Consider the following 13,528-nt stretch of genomic DNA (forward strand, 5'->3'; position numbering starts at 1 on the left):
TGATCAGAGTTACTAAGTCTTTCAAAGTTGTCTTTTTTTTTTTAATTATTGTTATTGTATAAATTCCAATTCAGCTTACCTTGCAGCAGTTCAACAGATCTTCCCAGATTTCTCTGTAATCATCCCTTTTGTAACCTCTTACAGTGAAATAGTATTCTCATACTATTTATGGATCATAATGTGTTCAGCCATTCCCCCAAATGATAGGCAGTCCCTTAGCTTTTATTTCTCTGCTATAACGAAAAGAACTGCAGTAAATATTTTTGTGCATTATGACCCCTCACTAATTAAGAATGACGTTTTCTAGATAAGGATGGTGCTATAAAATCACAGAATCCCAGAATTGGAGAGGACAGTGGTGGCCATGTTGTCCAGCCCTTAACTAGAAAGGTACCACCAGTACAACATACTTGATAAGTACTTTATCCAGCCTTTGTTTGACTACCTCCAGTGAAACAGAAACCACTGCCCTCCATTTAGCTTATTCTATTTTTAAATCAATATTACTGTTAGGAAGGTTTTGTTTTTTGTTTTTTACATTAAGCCTAAATTTGCCACTTTGCAACTTCAACCTAGTGCTCCTACTTCTGCCTTCTGGAGCCAGATAGAACAAATCTAATCCCTTTTCCACATGACAGTCCTTCACATGCTTGAAGACAGTAATCATCTGTTTGTTACCACCCCCACCCCCAGTCATCTTTTATCTAGGCTAAACAGCCCTAGTTCCTTCAACTTATCCTCTTATGACATGAACTAAAAGCCCTTCAGCATCCTGATTGTCCTTTGGATGCTCTCCAGCTTATCAATGTGTAAAATAAAGGTGTTGGACTAGATGGCCTCTGAGGGTCCTTGTGTCAAGAACTGAACACACTACTCCAAATGTAGTCTGTCTGACTGGTGCAGATTACAGCAGGACTATAGCTTTTGATGATCTTTTCTCATACTATATTTGCCAGCAAATATAAGCATCATACAATAAACTTTTGTAGTTCTGAGCATCAGGGTACTTTGTCCACTCTTATTTAAGATAACTTGACTTCTTTGTACTTTTTCATGTCAAGAGAAGGATGTAACAGGGGCCTGAACCCGTGGACATGCTGACCAGTGGTCTGACCTAGAAATTTGTGTGACTTCTTTTTCCTCTTGACCTTATTTGCTGTGTAATCCTTGTAGAGTCTGTTAAACAATCCATCTCTGAGATGACTAACTGACCCATTGGATAGAGGGGAGGTCAGACTCAACAGGGAGAATAGGAACAGGAACTTCATTAGGAATCTGAGACCATGCTGATCAAAGAGGGAAACCCTTTTACAAATGAAGTACAAATTCTGCTTCAAACTTAATTTCGTTTTTGTCTATTGCGTTAGGCATGTTTTGCCTTCCTGTGTTCTTACATGCATTTAAAAATATATGCATATAATATTAATAGATAGTACTTATATAGCACTTTAAGGTTTGCAAAGTTCCTTACAAATATTTTGTCCTCACAACATCCTTGGTAGATGCCATTAATTATCCCCATTTTACACATGAGGAAACAAGAGGCAGAGGTTAAGGGACTAGAGGCAGCTAGGAGAGACAGTGCTTCAAGTGAAAAAAAGACATGAATTCAGATCCAGCCCCAGAAACATAATACCTCACACTCTTGCTCTAGAGATCAAGAAAATTTTTTTAAATTTGGTACCTATTAAGCTTATCTCCCTGAACAAGTCAGCTAACCTCTGTTTACCTCAATTTTCTCAACTACAGAGGTGGGGTGGGGAATAACAGTTCCTTCCTCTCAGGGTTGTTGGGAAATTTAGATGAGATCATATTTGTAAAGCAATTGTTAGCACCATGCCACACATAGTAAACAGTATATAAGTGCTTATTCCTTTCCCCTTCCCCTGACTTACCCAGATTTACAAAGCTCAGTAAATGTTTGTGGCCATATTTACAACTCTGGTCTTCCTGACTTCAGACCCAGTATCAGTGGATAGTACCACTCTTTGTATATTTGTACATATATGAGACCACAGGCCTGTTTGTGTCCCAAGCAAGACCCATGACCCAGTTTAAGTATTAATTTCATCTACTTTAAAATAGTAACCACAGTTTATCAAACTATAGTGTGATAAACAAGCAGAAGGGTGATTCAGTTTTAGGTAGAATTTGTTTTTTCTCTGCTCAGAGTTTTTCCAAGCAAAATGGGATTATTGGTGTACCTTCCCGAGTCTGTCAGTCTGCATTGTCAAGTGTCTTTCTGGTACACCATTTCTATCCAAGATTGCTTCTCCCTAGAAATAAAGTCCACTTGGTAGGCTGGAGTACTCATTTATTGGGGAACATACCCTAATGGTACTATAGTAGAATGAACAATGATACTGTACTTCTCAAAAAACTAGAATTTTCCTTGAAGCAGCTCAAGAATGAAAAAGATTAATGTGCCTCAATGCATGAGGAAACTGAATTATTAAAATTGAGTGTAAGAGAGTCCTTGAGTGACCTTTGATGAACTTTGTTTAACTTTTATTCCTCCCCAGCTACCTCCTCAGTACTGGTAAAAGTAGCTATAATGTCTGCCTAGGATTTTTATTTTATTTATTTTGTTGTTCTTTGGGCATATATGGGAAAAGCATAGAACTCCTCATATAAGTAGGACTCTTATAGTACATATCAGGGCTATAGAATAGACTTGGGATAGAATCATCACTCTTAACAATATGACTGCCACCTTTGAAGAGATCAGAAAAAAGTATGGGCAGAGGATTCAAAGAATCACAAGTATTTTGGTCCTTGAGAGGTAGGCTAAAACTAGGCATTCTTGGCAGGAACAGAACAGGAGGTAAGATGTGTTAAGGTCACTATTTTGTAGTCAGTCAGACTTTCAGAAAGAGGGAGAATGGTCCAAAAATGTTTCCTTCAGAGGTGTTCAGTGTTCATTTCCCAAACTGCAGCTTAGTGCCAGGGAACTGCAGTTTGCTCTCTCGCCCTTTTGGGAAGTCAAGTTTACTAACCTAGGACAAAGATAAGTGACAGAAAAACTGGAGGGACTTTATTTTCCTCCATGTTTACTTGTGTCTAAGGTAACACAGATTGCACACCAGATCCTACAAAACCTTCAGAGATTGAGGATTACAGCCTGAAGTCCCAAGGAGTTCTGCTGCCCTTATAACCTGGGTACTATTCTACATATTGGTGAAACTTGGAATTACTTTCTATGTTCCCTGCAGGGGTCATTCCTCGAGACCATTCCAGCAAATACACAATAGCTGAGGTTTACATAGGCAGTGTTGCGATTGTGCTGTATTGTCCTAGCACTGATCACAAGCTTTTTTGGTTCACAGTTTGAACAGAGATAATTCCAGTATGGGCCAGGTAAAGAGGCTATGGGCTCATGATGGGGTGAGGTTGACCTTGGGTTAACCTCATTACTGGTATTTGACTTGGTTCTTTGTCTTGAAGGGTTAGAAAGGCCTTGTGAAGACCTTTAGGTTGCTGCCAAGTCTCTAGCCTGGGCTCAGCCCCACCTTCCCCCATGAATGTGATCACATCTCCTTACTCAGTTTATTCTCTAATCATTTCCCATACATGTTTTATCTTGCCAGCACAACAAAACTGCTTGAAAGCAGGAACTGATTGATAACTTCCTAGCAGTAACCTCCCAGATTGAGAGCATAAGAAGCAAATAAATGTTCGTTGATCTATCCTAGATAACAGGTTTCAGCAAAGTCCTATTGAAATATCTGTAGCATAGAATTTACAGAATTTTCTAGATAGCAGCATTAGTACTTCCTTTGATTCAGCCATTACCATGGGCTTTTCCAGTGGCCTCATCTCACCCCCATCCCCTAAGTCAGGGCCCCCTGCACAGTTCTGCTTTGCTGTTAGAACCTTATTCACTCTCAAATAAACTGATCCCTGTCATGCACTAGACCACGCCACATATTGTGTCACCTGTTCTGAGTAGTAGTTCCCTCTGTAGGTACAATATAGAGCCACTGGCAAATCACATTTCCAAATTTGGTTTTAACCATAGAGCTTAAATAGAGAGGTAATAGTGATGAGGGATGGCTCCCTCTAGGTTCAACAGGAACTCTGATCTTATCTAAGACCAGAAAACCTGTAATAGCGTCTGGAAAGAATTCAAGGTCTCAGACTTGATTGGAGTGAGAGTTGTAGAAGTTTATTGTTACGCTTCTATGAGAAGTGGGTAAGAGTCCTTTAGGGGACCTGCAAGTGAGAGGGGTACAGGCTTTTACTTTTAAAGGGTAGGGCTGCCATTGTTAGGGCTGTCCGGATGGACATAAGGGACTTCAGTGCATAGATAAAGGTTAGGGCTGACTGAGAGGAACTTGTGACTTCAGTGCATAGATAGTTTAGATGAGATTTGGGCTAGACAGAGGAGACATGAGGCAAAAACAAAGGAGTATTTGGGCCAGACCAGAGGAGACATGAATAGATTAAGTAAGAAAAAAGGAGTCACAAGTTGTTGCCTAGGCAGAGTGACAATACAAATTGCAGTTACAATTGTACAAACTGGTTTTACAAATTAATGTTACAAATTGATTTAGACCCCAGGTACCCCATCGTTCCCCCCTTAAACAGTTGGGACCCAAATTCATTTGGGGCAGGGGTGATGGTCTCATCGCGAACTGCTTCCAGCTGGGAAGGGATGTAGAGTTGTCCCTGCCTCTCAGGGTCCCATCATTCAAGGGGGGGTGGTCCGTGGCCAATGTCCGGAATTTGGCCGATGCCAAGTCCAAAGGGTGATGGGTAGCGACTTCAGGCAATGGTTGGTACTCAGCCTGCGCAATCATCTGCAAATGGAATGCACTAAGTTTGAATGGAAATCAAACTTAGCAAGGAGGTTAAGCAGACAAGGACCAAAAAGAAGTATAAAGACTATGATTAGGAGTGGGACCAGGAAAGGAGCCAGTATAGGGAAAAGCCAGGACCACCATGAGGAAGAGGAAGAACCTGGTGCACTAAGAGTTTCATGAATTTCTTCCATCCAATTGGCCTTTTCCAGTATATTTTTGGTGTGGAGTTCTACCTGTTGAGAATTACTGATATACATACAGCAGGAGGTGTTAGCTAGGGCACAAACACCCCCACTAGAGGCCAGCAGATAATCTAAGGCTATGCGATTGTCCAGGATCACATTGGCCAGGGAATCCAGAGACTGCTGGACTTCCCCAAGGCTAAATGCAGTCTCTGTTGCCAAATGATGAAAGGCTACTGTCAGGTTTGAGAGAATGTATTCATGTTGTAAATGTCCATACCAGGGCATGAGATATTCTGATTCCTTTTGAAGATGCCAAAGAACATTGTCCCAAAAACCCCGTTTACCTTGTTTTAAAGGAGAAGTGCTGGGCTTAGTGATGTTATAAATAGTCAGAGGGGGTGTGAGAAATCCCAGGGAGCACATACCTTGTCCCCAGAATTCACACCCTCTGACCCACCCATCCCACAAGGAATATCCTTGGGGAGCACAAATGGGGCCCGTTTGTAGTAGGCCTTGAACATGTAGGCACCATGGGTAGATTGCATGACAATGTTCCTGGCAGACGAGTCACCTGCAAGTGAAAGATGCTGAGCCTAAAAGACACAAATCTAGCAAAAATATTAAACAAACAAGGGCCAAAAAGGAGTAAGAGAAAATTGACCAGAAGTGGGGTAAGTATGGGCTAGTATAATCCATTACTCAGACTATTTCACTGTCCTTTATATTTTCCCATAGACAAGATACCTCATAAGTGTTTATTCTTTTACTAACATAATTATACTGCCTTTAACAAAAGAGGTGACTGACTTGAACCTCACAGCTAGATAGTAGACATACATAATATTAGATTTTCCATTAATCTAACACGAAAGAGCTCATATCTTTTACTGACTCCTTGCTCTGATCATAGAAACCTGCTATAGAAGGAAAAAACAGGGACCTGTGACATTCCAAATATGACAGGATAAAACATCCTTGATTCTGTTTAAATTCAGGTTAGTTACAGATTAGTTACTAAGCTGGTTAGTTACTGAGCTGGACTCAGGAATAGGTGGGGAACATTCCTTTTCAAAGGAACTCCATGGGCAAACTGAGCCAGGAGGGATCCCATCCCAGACAGAGGCTAAGATTGTCCCTCCAGCCTTTGCCAAATACAGACTTCCACCTGTCCACAGTACAGGCTCTGAGTAGCTTGTGGCATTTTCTCTCAGATACTGATTTAATGCAGATAACTATACTCAAATTCAAACTCAAAATAAAATTTAGTTATGGTCCCAAATGCCTTTTACACTAAACAACAAGCCTCAACAATCACAGCTTAGAGCCAGTTATAATTATTTCTATTTTCATGGAGCTGCAATAAGCAATAAAGATTTATCAGGTAAGCCAATTTATAGAAATCCTTTTTAAACCTTGCAACTTCTTAGCAAGTTAGGTTCATTTAAAAAAAAAAAAACTACATGAATGAAAAAAATAAAAAAAGTTCTTTTCCCAATGACCTTGCTTAACAGAGATAGTTTCTAGGGGATTTGGAATGATGCCCTTGTTTAGCCAATTCTCATACAAGCAGGAGGACTGTTCCGAATGGGCAGAACTAGTCAGAATAAAGTTTTCACAATTTTAGGTTTTAGCATTAAAACAGTAGCCCAATAACTTAGTTAACAGTCTTACAATTTTAAACAATCTTGACTGAAACTTCCTTTTAAACAAAGACAGACTTGGAAGTTTAAGATTTTCACAAATTACAATACTCCAAAACTCTAAGACAAACTGCTTCTCGTATAGCACAGATAGTACAGCTGTTTTCCAGTAACAATATAAATAAAAACAAATGAATTATCAATCTGATGACCTTAAAACTCCACATGAAGTTATACTGAACTAAAATCTTTTTTTTTTTTTTTATGCCATACAACCAATCAACTTATCACTAGAAATCAATTACATTCTGGAATCTCACATAGGTGGTGAATGTGGTGATCCATAAACCTTCAAATTAACATAATTACATTCCTAGATGAAGCAAGCTTGAAAACTACATCCCTATATTTTTCTTTCCCTTTTTTCAGTTGCTATTTGCTAAATAAACATTATAACATAAGGTTAGTAGAACTGATAAAGTAACATAGGTAGATTTACACAACTTTTTCTCCATCTTTTAGTTTCAACAAAATTCAGATTGAAAACTGCTTTTTGTCACTCAATTTTTACAGTATAAGAGGATTTTACAATTTAGAGATACCATAATAGAACAATGACAAGACATTAATTGCATTTCCAATTCATCACATACCAAAATTATTGATAGAAAATTAGGCTTACCAAATGCAGAGCTTTTCTCCTCTCCCCACGGTTGCAGAGCTTGGTTGTGGACCCAGGGGTCTGAAAGGAGAGAGGGTCATCTGCTTGCCCCCAGGGGCCCAGGGCTGTTGCCAGTGGGGCCCTCGATATAGCTGCTATGCCTCCCCCCCAAATGTTTTTAGCTGTTCTAACTTTTACTCCAATAAATTTTATGTGTCCACTCAAGTGGTAGCTTTGACTTCTCCAGCAAGGGGAGGGGGAGTGGCGCTACTCCCTTATCCCAGTTCTAAAGAACCCAAAAACCTCACCATTCGTATCAAATCTTAGAATATATTCCAACTTGCCTAAATGCCAAATAGTAAAATGAATTCTGACTTTTCTTTAGCATCAAATTAGGAGTGACACTTTTCTTCAAAAATGACCAGAATGCTTTCAGTTGCCTTAAAGTTGCATTCTGTTACACAAAACTTTCCTCTTTTAGGTGAGGCAGGAAATAGTTAAATGTTAGTTTACCTGCCTCTTTGTTCTGAGGGAGAAGATTCCCTCCCTTTCTTAGAGCCTTCTCCTCACTCCACTTGGCCAGAGTGGAATGAAGAGGAGGAGATTTTCAAACTTTTAAAGATCTTAAAACTACTGTTCACAAACAAGACAATATTTTGCTCTCTTTCTCTCCCTCTCCAGCCTGCATTCAGCAGCAGAGGAAAGGAGGAGGAGGGAAAGAGATATCAGCATTTCAAAGGAATGTCCTGCAGTCCATCTGCAGTTTAAAGCTTAGAGATGTCAGATTACTCACACACACTCATCCACAGAGAGAGAGAAAGAAGCTGACAGGAAGCTCACAGAGGATTTCTGGAACCCTCGGCACAAATCACATTTTCTTGGCCCTCAGATGCCAATTGGGGCCAGGTAAGATTGCTTTGAGATAGCCTAGGCACAGACCCCCAAGTGTAGGGGGAAGCCAGCCCATCCTTTTTACTTGAGGTCTTGAGGACCGAGTGTTTTTCAGTTGTACAAAAGATATTCCAGAGGTGAGTCCTGCCTCTGTGACCCAGGAGCACAAGCTCAGCGTGGGACACTGGCCTGTGGGGCCCGAGCATGCAGAAGTGCTGTGTGGGTACTCGAGCTGGGAAAGCCCAAGGCTGAGCGGAGCCCACGGCTGTACCTGTGGTATGGAGTAAGACTGACCCATTAGCTTTTTGGAGAGGGGAAGGCAGGACAATTGGGACCTGCCCAGGGTCACACAGCTAGTACGCCACCTAGCTGCCAAAAGTCACTTGTAGTCATTGCTTTCCATTGCCTAAAAAAATATATGTGTATATTTTTTTTAGACGCAGAGACACTTGTCCCTGGACAGGGCATCCCCCATCCATGTAGGATGTGTCCCGGGTCTATTAAAAAATAGACGTCCAATCAAGCCTTCCTAGGTGCTTGAATGAACCCCACCTACTGGACGAGAGAAGGGGTAAAGGGAGTTTACCAGAACTCCAAGAAAGCTTGAGACCACAGACTTCTCCTGGCTGGCTCGCCAAAATGATGAGGGATAGCTCCCTTTAGGTTCAGCAGGAACTCTGATCTTATCTAAGACCAGAAAACCTGTAATAGCGTCTGGAAAGAATTCAAGGTCTCAGGCTTAATTGGAGTGAGAGTTGCAGAAGTTTATTGTTATGCTTCTATGAGAAGTGGGCAAGAGTCCTTTAGGGGACCTGCAAGTGAGAGGGGTACAGGCTTTTACTTTTAAAGGGTAGGGCTGCCATTGTCAGGGCTGTCCGGATGGACATAAGGGACTTCAGTGCATAGATAAAGGTTAGGGCTGACTGAGAGGAACTTGTGACTTCAGTGCATAGATAGTTTAGATGAGATTTGGGCCAGACAGAGGAGAGATGAGGCAAGAACAAAGGAGTATTTGGGCCAGACCAGAGGAGACATGAAGAGATTAAGTAAGAACAAAGGAGTCACAAGTTGTTGCCTAGGCAGAGTTCGGATAGGGGGAAGGGGCAGAGTTTGACAATACAAATTGCAGTTACAATTGTACAAACTGGTTTTACAAATTGATTTAGACCCCAGGTACCCCATCAATAGCACACACTGAGTGCCACCTCTTAAATGTAGTTGTTCCTAACAGTTATCCATGTGTCATTATCATTTACTACATGGAACTTGTGAAGCAGAGTTAAGAACCTGAACATTTCTGTTCAGTAGATACTACTTTATCACCTGTTATGGGCATATTGCTGTCCTAGGCACAGGAAGAGATGATATGAATAGTAGCTTATAGTATTTTACATACATTTTCTTGCTTGGGCCTCGCAACTCTGAGGTAGTTACTGCTGGTATTATTTTCCTCGATTTATAGATGAGGAAACTAAGGCTCAAAAAAGGTTAAGTGACATATCCAAGTTCACAGAGCTAGTAAGTATCAGAGGTCAAATTCAAACCCAGGACCCCTATTGACTGCTGTCTTGTTTCTACTGCCATCTGTTAGAAAACTTAAATAAAAGTTAGCCCTTGACATTGTAGAGCTTTTAAGCTATTAGAGAATAAGGTTTATCTGTAAATAAATATTCTGATGTAAAACTAAGCCCCTTAATGGAAAAACAATTCTAATCTTCATCTTTCCTCTTTTTTTGGAGGGGGAAGGTAGGACAATTGGGGTTAAGTGACTTGCCCAAGGTCACATGGCTAGTTTTTTGTGTTGTGTCTGAGGCTGGATTTTAACTCAGGTTCCCCTGACTCTAGGGCCGTTGCTCTATTCACTGCGCTACCTAGCCACCCCTAATCTTCATCTTTATAGCCTTAACACAGTTCCTTACACTTAGTAGCTACTTGAAAAAAATTTTTATTATATTGTTTTGTATTATACTTATATAAATACACTGCAGAAGATAACAGATTGTTTTCTGAGGACCAAACAGCTTAGCTAATACAGAGACACACATCACCAGTAGGCTGAACACTTGCTGAACACTAGACTGTGTCAAACTTAAAGAGAGGGAAAACATGGATATGACTGCAGTCTTGTGTGTCCCTTTTGCCCCTGCAGTGATAGTGATAGAGGGGCAGGAAAGGGGGTCAGAAGATGCTAAGAATCACATTGTTTTTATAAAGTCAACAAATTCATTTTCACTGTTGGTCAAAAGAACAAGGTGAAGTGCTTATCAATAACAGTAACTGATGAGTAGACATATTGCTGGAGGAGCTGAATCATAGCAATCTGGACTTTCTTGCTAACAATATCAGAAGGAAGTTGTAGCTAAGTGGAATGATAGATATAAGTCCTTGGAGAGACAGAGAGAGGAGTTGGCAAAGTGAGTTTTACCATACACCAAAAAGCTACAAGAAATATTATTTCATGGAACATGGTCATCACATATTGCAATACTAATGAAAAGTATTTGCAAAAAGACTACTAAGAAAATAATTGCAGTTTATACACCAGCATCAGCTGTTGAGAATGGAGTAGTAGGAAAATTCAGTGAAGAACTTAAGGCCTTCCTGATACTTGGTGACTTCTATATTGAGGAAGGTAAAGGTAAGGGTGGGAAGAAATACATGGGAAAATATGACTTAGGAGAGAGAAAATCAGAGAGGACAAAGACTTGTAGATTATATAGAAGCTCTATATCTATAAATCATGAATCTTCCAAAAAAAATGAGTAGGTGCTAAACACCTTGAGCATTAAACATCACAAAGAATGAAACTGACTACATTTTGACAAGAAAGACAAATTATGGATATAAGCGTTACCACAGAGTCGATTCTGTATGCATAGTCAGACCATCAGCTTGTTGGCTAAGATCAGAATTCATAATAAACAAGAAGAAAAAATAAAGATGAGAAAATATAGCATACAACTGAGATTTAGTCTTGGATTATTTAAACAAGGTGTTGGAAATTGAAAATGGAAATTGGACAACAGAGATTATATAAACACTGACTATAATTTTTTGTACAGAAGTTAAAACAATATAAATTACTACAACAAGGATACTAAAGTAACCCAGAAAGAACATTAGTGAGCATTTGACTTACTTGTGAGAGATGCCTGGCAAAGGCATCACTGATTAGAATATAACTGCATCTGTAAAATCTTATAAGGAAGGATGGTTTATGATAATGAGTAATAATACTGTCTTATAAAGCAGAGAAAATCAGTGGAGAAAAACCAGTCTAAAGAAATCTTGGCAAGATAGTAAAACTACCTTCCTGTTTTAAGAGGAGAACCTAGGAGTAGAAAAACCTTCATTGTCTTGGGCTACCAGTAGCTCTGAGCAACCCTCAAAACTTATTGATGCTTGAAGGACTCTCCTAAGAAATGCATGCTACTGCTCAGGCACTCCATTGTTCATTGCTGTGCTTGGGATTTGAGAACCCTATATTGGTCATAGGTTTGTAGGATTTTAGAATAGAAAGGGGGTCTTAGAGATCACTAATCCAACCCAACCATTTTACAGTGTCCATCTGTATCTAGCACACATTTTGCTTTTTATTCTTTTTCCCTGGCAGTTATTCTGTATTTAATCTGATGCCATACTTCCTAAGTTTTGTCAGAACACTGGCATAAATAGTGGATAATCAATTTGTCTGTACTTTTCAGGCTCCTAAAGAGAACTTAGTTGCCCACACAATGCCCTCTAGTGTTAATGAACCAGTCCCATTAGAAACTGTTTCTGTAACTCAAATGTTCTGTTTCTTCCAGATTGAACGAATGAAGGAAAAGAGGGAATTCAGGTGTAATTTTTTTGAAGCAAGAAGGCTAGATATTACTTCTAGGTATTACTGTTTTCACATCAAGGCTTAAAGGTCCCTACCATGTCTCCCACCCATCTGCCTGAAAAAAGAAGTTCAAGAAGGCTCATGGAAACAAGCAGGAGATTGGTAACAACTCCATGAAATCAGAAGACATATCTTTTGTTATTGCTTTTTAAACAATAGATAACATCATAGACATTTATGAACACATACTTTCAATCAACAAACATTTATTAAGCACCTGTGATGTGTCAGGTCTTCAAAACAACTTATTTTATTTCCCAGGAAAACTTTTTGCAAAGTTGCAAAAAGTACATCCCTATTATCATTGAGGACACCACCATCCCAGGTACTCAGGTTCAAAATCTTGATGTTGTCCTCGACTCTTCACCTCACATATCCAGTCAGTTGCCAAATCTTGTAATTTCTTTCTCTATATCTCATCATCTGCTTCTCTTCATACACCGTAGTTCAAGCCTAAACTCTTACAAAAGCTCCTAATTGATATCTTTGCCTCAGATTTCATCTCTGCTCTAGGCCATCCTTAAAATGTAAGTCTGACTATGTTATCCCCTTCCTTAGACTCCATTGGCTTCCCATCACCTCCAGGATCAAAAGTGAACTCTTTTGGTTTTTAAAACTCTTCACAACCTGGTTCCTTCCTGTATTTACAGTCTTCTTACACATTTCTCCCCTCCATATTCTTTATGATTCAGCCAGACTGACATTCTTGCTGTCCTTCACATGTGACACTGTGACATTTCTACCCCTTAGAGCCCTTGGCTTCCTTCGAGACTCAATTCAGATGCCCTGTTCTGCAGGCCTTTCTCAATACCTTGTATATACCTCTATGTGTACATGTTGTTCTCTTCCCCCCACCTCACCTTATTAGAATTTGAATTCTTTGAGGACAAAACTATTTTCACTTTTTCTTTGTATCCCCAGACTTACTGTATAACAGAGTGCTGGGCATATAATACTTAATAAATGTTTATTGATTGATGGGGGGACAGATAAGTGAAACAGCTCCTGCCTCAAAGAGCTTACACTCTAGCCAAAGAAGAGAATGTGTTACATGTGTAGATATATACAGAACGGATTCAAAATAATGGGAGAGGGGGGTGGAGCAACAGTGGCTAGGGGCATCAGGAAAAACTTCATGTAGAAGGTGACCTGACCTTTAAAAGAGATTTTAAGAGGTGGAAGTTAGGAGGGAGTAAATTCCAGCTATGAGGAAAAAACCAGTGCAATGACATGGAGAAGGGAGAGGAAACATCATGAGTAAGAAAGAGTAAAGAGAAAGGTTATATGGCCACATTGTAAAGTATTCTAAGAATCAAAAAGAGAAAATTATATTTGATCTTAGAAGTAATAGGGAGCCACTAGAGTTTATTTGATAGAATAGGACAGTGACCCAGAATTAGGGTTCCATTTCTAACCCTGTTTCTGTCATGATGAGACTTGAACACTTTAGGAAAATCACTAAATTA

At 39.8% G+C, this 13,528-nt stretch overlaps 1 protein-coding gene across 1 annotated transcript in view; it reads left to right on the top strand.

Annotated features, from left to right (window-relative positions):
* Nucleotides 1-13,528, top strand: part of UBE2O (ubiquitin conjugating enzyme E2 O) — an 84,631-nt gene that overhangs the window by 51,979 nt on the left and 19,124 nt on the right. The gene's annotated exons all lie outside the window — the stretch shown is intronic.

Source organism: Petaurus breviceps, unplaced genomic scaffold, assembly GCF_028583685.1.
Source record: "Petaurus breviceps papuanus isolate PSGF00001 unplaced genomic scaffold, PetGlider_PUasm1.0 90925, whole genome shotgun sequence".
Classification (NCBI taxonomy): Eukaryota; Metazoa; Chordata; class Mammalia; order Diprotodontia; family Petauridae; genus Petaurus; species Petaurus breviceps.